This window comes from Frieseomelitta varia, unplaced genomic scaffold, assembly GCF_011392965.1.
Source record: "Frieseomelitta varia isolate USP_RPSP 00005682 unplaced genomic scaffold, Fvar_1.2 scaffold_320, whole genome shotgun sequence".
NCBI classification, from domain to species: domain Eukaryota; kingdom Metazoa; phylum Arthropoda; class Insecta; order Hymenoptera; family Apidae; genus Frieseomelitta; species Frieseomelitta varia.
In genome coordinates this window covers 59,541-67,918 of record NW_025110058.1, presented here as the reverse complement: position 1 = coordinate 67,918, position 8,378 = coordinate 59,541, and the positions used below count along the sequence as shown (strand labels likewise).

Below are 8,378 nucleotides of genomic sequence, written 5' to 3'. Positions count from 1 at the left end.
CAATATTATATGAATTAGTTGTGTCCAAAAAATTTTATATAGCACTTACGATTAAATAGATGTGATGAACACTAAAAAAACACACTAGATCCCATTCTCAGAATGGATTTACTAGTTTTTTGTATAATGAAAGAGAGAACAGACAATAAAAAAATATTAAGAAATAAAGTATATATATATATATATCTAATGTATAGTACAGGGGTGACTGGGCATGATGTCACCCCTTTTATATCAATTTTTTGACGACATTTATTTTTCTGCTCTTCACTTGCAAAAGTAAAAGTTGTAAAACAAAAAGGAAACGTAAACTTTTTAGAGGATTATAAAAGTGAGAACCAAAAAAAAAAAGTAGTTTTTAACCATCTTTCCCTCCGTTTCCAAATGACGCCACTGACTTAGTGACCCACGAGCTAGTATTAAAAAAAATAATGATCAACAAAATTCGACCTATTTCTTAAAAAAGGTTCGCCTATGGTGTAGATAAAAACAAATTTAAACAAATTTAACTGAGTGGTTTAAAATAAATATAAATAATTTATTAATTTAGGAATTAAGAAAAACTATAAATAAATCCTAAAATAAGTCTTGCTATTACGACTCGCTACTCTCTGTTCGAAATTTCACCCTGAAAACCTTCGTCTTTGCACACTCACACGATCATACTCTCATGTTTTACGTCAGAGTCGGCTAACTGGCGGTACGCGGACCTTTGCCCCCACTTTCCTGATCGTTAGCGTAGTGGGGAGGTTCGATGCAGTAGAGGGGGTAATGCTAGCGACCAGAAGAGTGGGGATGAGAGCTCGCGGGTCGCCAGTTAGCCACCTTTGTTTTACGTCTTAAGACTTGCGTGGCTAAAATAAACAGTGCCAGACTTGAATTATTAAAAACATTCCTAATATTGATCCAAAATTTCATATATAGTTAATGGAAGATTAATAAATGATAATGGAATTTTTGTTATAATATTATTACAAATTAATATTTTAAATGTTTTCATTATATTTTTTATAATAATTTATTTCATAAAGTTTTTTTCTTTATGCAAGAAATTTTTGATGAAATTAAAGGTATTGAAATTACAAATAAAACGTGGCTTTTGCTGTGACAATCGCATGACTGCGCAGAAAGAAATTCCGAAAAGCAATTTTTGTTATAATATTATTATAAATTAATATTTTAAATGTTTTCATTATATTTTTTATAATAATTTATTTCACAAAGTTTTCTTCTTTATACAAGAAATTTTTGATGAAATCAAAGGTATTGAAATTACAAATAAAACGTGGCTTTTGCTGCGACAATCGCATGACTGCGCAGAAAGAAATTCCGAAATGCGAGACTTCCTCACCGTTCCCAACAAGGCGCCTCCCGTTTCAGCGAATCAAAGTAAATCGAGCGTCTATGGGCGCCAACAGTGCCTCGAAAGCAAATTTTAAAAGCGTCTTCAGGCGTCAAGAGTAACCAAGAGATTAATGATAGATGGGCAACGAGACTTGCGAGGGTGGAAAGAGAAAGCGGATGAAAATAAAGAGGCGAACGGCTGCGTCAAGTGATCGTCCCCGGATGAAACACGATGCACGTATTCCTACGTGCGACGTTTCCCCATTCCGGACAGTGCTCTGACAAATATCGCCGATATCGGAAGGGAAAGCGTACATGACGTAAACAAGGTTCGTGCCCGGTGTACGAAAACGAACAAAGAAGACCGCGGCCGTCTCGTATTTCTCCCGGACTTTGCTTTATTTTTCGTGGACAGATTACAATGCCGAGGGAAATATATACCGCGGCACACGGTCTTTCGATTTTCTCCCGTGAAGATGTCTTCCCGCAACGGTTCTGCGGGACTTTGCATACCGAACAGGATGCCGATAGTTCCCTGCGAATGAGAAAATTGAATGGATCTCGCCTCTGGCATTACACACGCGTTAATCGACTTGAATTTTTTTTTTTAGGCTGTATTAGGCGGTATTTGATTTATAGATATTTATCGACAAATGGTTAGTTATTTGATTTATTATACATAACGTACAGATAGTTCTAACATGACTAATTTTAACTCTAACTCTATAATTTTTAACACCTAACTAATGAACTTAAAATAAACATAAAGCTCGAAAATCTGTCACCTAAAGAAGGAAAAAGAAATTGGAGAATATCCAAATTATGGAGTAAAATCGGATAAATCTTTGGGAAAAGTCTCAAAAATCCTTTTAAATAAAGTAAGTAATAGAAACATGTAATTTTTTTAAATAAAGTAATAGAAACATGTAATTTAAACGACGTCGAGGAAAACTGATCCTATTTAGTGTGTGGACTGCAAATTTATTTACTTTGCTTCTACACCACTTCTGTTAGCACAGTTTTCATCTTCACACACGTTGCACTGTATCCAATCCTCTGCAATCTTTAGAGTGGCTGGATAAGTTTTTCAGCACGATAAATACAACGCCAATCTCCGAATGGATCGTTTGTCTTCTTAATCTTCGTTCTCTTTCTAATATTATTGATAGCTGACACGGCTTTTAATTTATGTTTTGTTCTCTTCCAAGTAGAACTGCTTTATCCTCAGGCGATGTTAAATGTAAATTTGGCAATGTTTGTCTGAATTTTATTTAATCTTTTGTTTACGTTGATTAATCTGCAATTTTCGATTAACTGTACAAAGTTGTTTAAGGTATATCGTTTGTAATTTTTATCTATAATTTTTATATATGGAGAATCTATTTGTAATTTTTATCTATAATTTTTATATATAGAGAACCTCCTGCATATAAATAATTATTACAGCAGAAAAAAGGGGCGATTCACCTCACGTCCGTATGAATTTCAATACAAATGAGTCAAACAGCGAAATTGTATATATTGAATAACATAATGACTGAAAATACACGTCGGATGTTATAATCTGGACACCACGGCGATTAATAACGACAGAGAGAAATTTCCATTTTTCGTTATAAATACGGAATTGCAAATTACGCGGCAAAATTGTGATACAACAATTAAAAAAACACGGCCAGGCGTTATACAATTTAGACACCACGAAGAATCAACAACGACAGAGAGATTCGCATTTCTTATTGTAAACGCGAAATTGTAAATTACAAGTTGCTGAATTAACACTGACATTATCACCACCCTTTGCATCACGTTTGGAAGCAAATCGAACGAGCATATTCGCGAGGACACGGTGTAAACAGAGGGTGCGAGCAGAGCGCAACAACCGTTTTCCCACGTTGCCACGAGGTTTGTCGTTAGAAGAGCAACCGGTCGAAGTTTTGCTCGCGCAATGCTCCGCCACCTTCGAACGGGCCAAGCGAAACGAAAGTTATTGGCATTTTCTTTCTTTCTCGTCCGTGTTTCGCGCGGCCGAACGATCTCGATAAGAGCAGGCTTGATGTTGCTTCCACTTCTGCCTGGAGAATTACCGTCGTTCAATAGTCAATAAGCGTCTGCCGCAGCTACTTTACGTCACGCCTCTCTCTCTCTCTCTCTCTCTCCCCTGCCGCCGCAACGAATCTTGAATCCCTACGTATGTTTATATACATAAATAGCAAAGGGTGGAATGGATGTAAACGATATTGATTTTACTGACTATCTAATAGGGATATTTTAAACATTTCCAAGTATTGATTCTGTGCAAACGAAATGTGGTACAGTAAAAGTGGTAAGAATACATAAAATATAGACGCAAGGTGAACAAAAGTTAATTATCAGTATAGTTATACGAAAGTTAATTAAGTATAATTATGATAAAGGGACAAGAAGTAAATTGTTTTGACATAACATGTTTTTATAATACAATTGCAAAACTTTCTTTCAATTTGTTCTAATCAATATTTATTACACGTTTATAATATTATATACGTGTAATATACGAACACTTTTATGTAAATCATATAAAAAAATATCTGTTTCACGCTTCTACTTTCTAGAAGATTAAATCTCGATATCTTCTTCGGCGGCCAGTAGGTAAAACCACTGCCTTCACAGCTACTGGCTTGGCTTCGTTTTCGATTTTTTACACAGTAAAATCTCTACCCTTCCCTAGATATTCTACTCTTCAAAATCGCACTGAGGACTATAGGAATCGGAATACCGTTCGGTGAGAGAGGTACATCCATCACCCGTGATTTCGTATTCTCAGTTCTGCAAACGATGTACAAATCCGTGTCGGACAATTCATCCGATATATCCGTCAATAAAATACGAATCTGGTAATTCAGTCCCAATCCTAAAACCGTAGCTTCCATGGTGAGCGGATGTGGTCCCGCGCTTTGACTACTTCTTTGGCCAATCTCAGTCGAAGAAGACTTTGTTGAAAAGTAGAATGGATTTCCTTCGCTTCCGATTTTTCTCGCATTGCTCAACAAACAGTCGTGTTTCCTTTGGTACTAAAAATTTGGAGCAATCATTTGAGGGTAAATTAGATATCGCATTGTGAATAATGAAGTCTGCGGTCCGTTTTAGAATTTTTACACAGAGTCCGCCCTCCTATGGTGACCATTGCCATCGTACGTTCTTCTTGACCCATTTTACCGTACTGTTTTGAGAAGAAAAAAATACAATATTTTTATATTATTGGGATTTAGTTTAGAAAAATAACATTTGTAATAATATTTCTAATTCACCTTTATCGGAGAAACTCGGTTCTATAATTTTTAACGTGTCCACGTGATGTTTTCCATCGTATGAGCGAATACCATAACCAGCGTACCATAACTATACTCACAGCGAGCAAAGAAAGTCCAATTTGCGGAACTGGTAAACTTATCGAATCCAAAATTGCACCAGGAACATGGATATGCCATATTTTAATTCCCTATATGATTCATATATTATTATTTATATTATAGTTTGTCTAAAAATATTATGCGTACCTTACTGAAAAAGCTGATTAAAGTACCATGATAGTAACCGCGATGCCTTCATTATTCAGGAGCGATACAGCTACAACAGCAGGTGATGGTAATTTTTCCCAAAGTTTCACAGGACTTCCTCCTTTTATCACTCTTATTTTACCATCTCTTCCAACAATTAATATTCTTCCATCACCGGTCCATAAATCTGTACACGCAAAAAGCGACTGGCGGCCATTCTAATGGATGTTTATGCATAATACAGAAAACGTTCTAAAACAGATATATCGCAAGAAGCATTTAATTTTATAATTTTTAATTATTCATATAGAGAATTATGTCATCAGGGAAAGAAGTTTTACCGTGGATCTAAAATAAGTAGTTCTTCGTATTCCGTGCCCAGCACGAGACAACTACTCGCTGGATCGTTCCACGAGTCCCTTCGAATCCCACGGAAATCGCAGTTAAAGCGTTGCTTTTAACCAGTGGGATTCTTTTACATTGTTCCGCAAAGCTAGCTCTCAAATTCGGATCCGTGGATAGAAATTTCAATGTTCGCGGCGAGATAAGTTCCTTTAACAATGAATCTAGTTCATCAGCTAGTGTTAATATATATTCAATTCTTCGTCCAATCCAGCTTTGTGCCAAATCTATTAGCAAATTTATTCTTATAACTCAAAATGAAAGAATATGTTTAACTTACAGTTAGTGTTGTAACTGAGAATTTTTTATTTACCTCTCGTTCCGTTGGATGTACGTCAATGTGCGGCGAACAGTATTTAAAATACGGTCTCATATTTTTAAAAATGTAGACGCTAGAACCAACACCCACCGCCGATTCCATTCTCTGTATAAAAGCCAACCACTCCACAGGGTGGATCTACCATGTTGTGTTCTGTTATCTGTTCGCCACCTTTGTAAACTCGTATCTAAAAATAAGATAACAATTAGCCAGTGATAAGCGGATAAAAATTAGAATAGAAGAAATTCTATTTCATTACTTTGGACGAATTGACATTGAGTGTGCCTAAGTCGGCACAGAATAATCTAGCATCTCCATCAAGCGTATCAAGTGCATTTGGTAAAGTGTATAATCGGACTGCTGGTTCTCAAAGCGTTAATCCCACTGGTTAAAAGCTGGTTCCAAGACCGCCAATGTTATAATCGGCTCTGAAAATTATATAAAGGAATAAAAAAACGAATTATCTACATTAAAAAAGAAATATCTTCCTCAATTTGCATATTCTGGTTGCATTACAGGTACACTTACAATTAAAAAGTATTTTTTCTTACCGTAAACCGTGCATGTTCCAAGGATTTTTAATATTTTAGACAAACTGTTATTTTTAATTAAAAGGCATCGTTAGTGTTTCTGCCTAAACGTTTGCCATATGGATTCTATGCACTTTACTATAGTGCAGCGTAATAGATCAATGTCATATTGTCGTTAATATGTTGAATTTTTTAAAAGAAGAAGAAGAAAGTGCCGCATAAGCACTATGTCAGTTGTAATTTTCGAGTGAATAGAGATCATATCGAAAAATCTGTTTAGAACAACTCGCAGAACGACATAACGATATTAGCGGCTCGTGCTTTGTTGTGAACAATTGTATCCATAGAAATATCCACGCGTTCGGAATATCGATGACTAGATTTAATATAAAAAGAAACGCTGTTACGTTAAATAATTTATCTATCATTGCGTTAACTTGTCTATTGATTTATCATCGATGAAAATAAATCGATTTATTAAGCATGAATAAAAAATACATTTTTTATGAGCATAAACTACTTTTTTTATTATCTTATTTCTTTTTTTATTCTTATTTTCTGTTTCAATGAACGATCGCGAAATTCAATTTTCTTGATTCGTGTATTTTGGCACGAAGCGGAGCAATATTTGTAATAATATACTATTTAAATTATTGTTATTCTCAGTTATTTCCTTCAAGTTCTATTTGACCTGTTTATAAATAAACAGGTCAAATATTACAGTTGCGAAATATCTGTCAGTTTCAAAATAAAGCACAAACGACCTCTAAATGGAGTATATAATTTCATTTGAAATTTCATGTGAAATTTTAAATATTGATTAATCATGAAAGAATTCTCTTAAGAATTAAAGATAATGGCATCTTCACTATCAGTGAACAAAAAGCATCTACAAAGATCTACGCCAATAGCATACGCGAAAGATAATTTAAAAGTACCACCTCGAAAATTATGGCAGATGAAGAATGAAAAACCGGAATTTGAAAATGACAATTGGAACACGTATAGAAATTCGGATAAAGATGAGAAATGAGATACGATCGAATATCCGCAATTTGTAGAGATTACTAATCCATCAGATCTAGGAGATTCGTTTTTCAGCAAGTACGATTATAAGGAAGAAGTCTGATGTTAATTTTTTCTCGATGATTATTTTCAGATAAATCCACTGCAATTGTGAGCGCGCCAAACTCGAATTTTGCAAACACAGAATATCCAAATATAATTACATATGTCAATACATTGATTGCGCAAGAATTACAACAGTGAATTTCTCTAAATCAGTCTCGAGCTACTTTCTTCTCATCTAATAATAAAAAATTTAGTTTAATCCCTTTATAGCTCTTTCAGTAATATCTCTTTGTGCAATAAAAAATATGATAAGAAAACATGTATAAACAATTTACAGAAACAGAAGAATATGTAGTTCGTAGTAATAATATTAAAATGGTATGTCAATTTAAATAACTGACATTGTCAGTATTTTAATTACGATTGATTTGTGAAAAAATTGAACATTTCAGGAACCTCAAATTAACACTAAGTTTGTAATAAAGTGAAAAAGCCGCAGAAAACCGAAGTATATCCATTCACTTTCGATTTACGGGACCAACAAGAACAAAAGCAAAAGCAAGAACATCTTAAAAAAGTATGAAAATCATGTCTTTTAATTTTACAAATTGTTATTAAAGTAGACATTGTATTTCTTTTCCATTATTCTTAGTTACTAGAAGAAGTGAGAATATTTCAGGCAAATCCAGTGCCTCACTTTATAAAATCTCGAACTAAAACTATTAATAATCGTCGTAATAACAATGAGAAAAAAAACGAAGAAAAAAAACTAATAAATGATAAAAATAAGCCAACGAGTAATAACTTAAATCAAAAAGTACAAAAATCTGATAATTGCGTCAAGCAAAGTAAAAAGAATATCGAAGTAAGTGTGTACTCTTATATAAACTTTGTCCAAGATAAACTGCGTACATATTTTAATCAATACATATCTAATATTATCGAATAATAAATATCTTAGAAAACCAGCTGTGGAAAAAAACCACCGTTTGTACCATGTTTGACGAAAAATAAGTTGCAATTGCCAAAAACCCTACCTTTGCATACAATGATTCGAGTGCAGGAAAGAAAACAGTTTGATGACACTGTGAAAGAAAAAGAAAAACTGAGAGAAGAAAAAAACAAATAGTAAAAGTGATTTGTAATTTTCATTTTAATAATATTCAATTTTTG

At 34.0% G+C, this 8,378-nt stretch overlaps 1 long non-coding RNA gene and 1 pseudogene across 1 annotated transcript; one reads left to right on the top strand and one right to left on the bottom strand.

Annotated features, from left to right (window-relative positions):
- Positions 1 to 3,859: 3,859 nt before the first annotated feature.
- On the bottom strand, positions 3,860 to 6,649 carry LOC122530016 (annotated as a pseudogene).
- Positions 6,650 to 7,501: 852 nt separating this feature from the next.
- On the top strand, positions 7,502 to 8,064 carry LOC122530017. The gene is made up of 3 exons (XR_006306896.1): positions 7,502 to 7,583; positions 7,658 to 7,782; positions 7,858 to 8,064. It is a non-coding gene; the product is annotated as an uncharacterized LOC122530017 (long non-coding RNA).
- Positions 8,065 to 8,378: the final 314 nt, after the last annotated feature.